The following is a 1,187-nucleotide window of genomic DNA, read 5'->3' as shown; positions in this document are numbered from 1 at the left end:
GCCCCCCCCCCATGGCTGCCCCTGGCTCCCCTCATCCCCCACAGCTCCCCCCACTCCTTATAGCTCCCCACAGCTTGCTATGGGTCCCTGTAGCTCCCCTGTTCCCCAGAACTCCTCTGGCTCCCCCTTTTCCAATAGTTTTCCCCAGCTCCCCATATCTCCCCCATTCCCCGTGGCTTCTGACGCCGCCCTGGCCCTCCCCTTTGCCACTTTGCCTGCCCAGCCCCACCGTGGTCAGGGAACCACCCCACAAACCACGGGGTGCACCCATGGTGGTGGGGGGGATGATGTCCCCACGCTGTGGTGGGCAAAGCCAGCTGCCTCCCCACACCCATCCACCTCCATTTTCAGACCCAGGAGGGCTCGGAGGGCCCCCAAACCTGCTGTGCACCCACACACAGGGGTCTGGGTGCTGCAAGAGCGGCCTTAAGGCATCCCAAAAGGGACAGGATGCTGTCGTAGTCCCCGTTACCCTGAAATTATCCCCGTTGCAAAACTATGGTATTACACAGACGAAATACAAAGATTTAAAGAAATTAAGAGAAAATCCTGATCTTCCCCTCCTGTTCTCCCAGTTGCCTGGATCCTGGTCAGGGAGCATCGAGGGCTGGGAAAATGGGGGACCCTCTACCCCAACCTCTCCCACTGCTCTGCTCAAATATAACCCAGTTCCCCTTTGTCTCCCCAAATTCCTCCCAGCATAGCTCACCTGGGGTGTGGATCTGACCCCCCCTCGGGTGCGTTACCTCCTGCCCCAGCCAGACTCCGGGCTGGAGGGACGCGTTGAGGCATTAAATGGAGGAAATCACCCCCCACGCGCACACTTGTGGGGTGAGGTTCCCCCTTTTCTCGGACTTTTTTGGAGTTCCTCGGCTGCGTGTCCTCCCCACGTGGGGAGGAAGCGTTGGGGCAAATTTTGGGGTGATGCTGGGGTCAGGAACGCGGGATGTCGGCCCCGGGCGTGGAGTTGCCACACCAGAGCCCCGCCGGCTTTTGAGGGTGACCCTTTAGCTCCGTCGTCACGCGCCCCGCTGTCGCCTCCGGGGCGCTGGCGGGTGCCTCCCCCATCCGGTTGGGTAAACTGAGGCACCGGGAAATGCTTTGCCGGTGTCGCACCGGAAAGCCGGCACGGTGACTCGTGCTGCGAGGCCTGGCCATCCCCCACGTGCCCGGTTTGTAATCCGGGG

Source organism: Aptenodytes forsteri, unplaced genomic scaffold (assembly GCF_000699145.1).
Source record: "Aptenodytes forsteri isolate BGI_AS27 unplaced genomic scaffold, ASM69914v1 Scaffold310, whole genome shotgun sequence".
Classification (NCBI taxonomy): Eukaryota; Metazoa; Chordata; class Aves; order Sphenisciformes; family Spheniscidae; genus Aptenodytes; species Aptenodytes forsteri.
Note: the sequence above shows the minus strand (reverse complement) of the source record.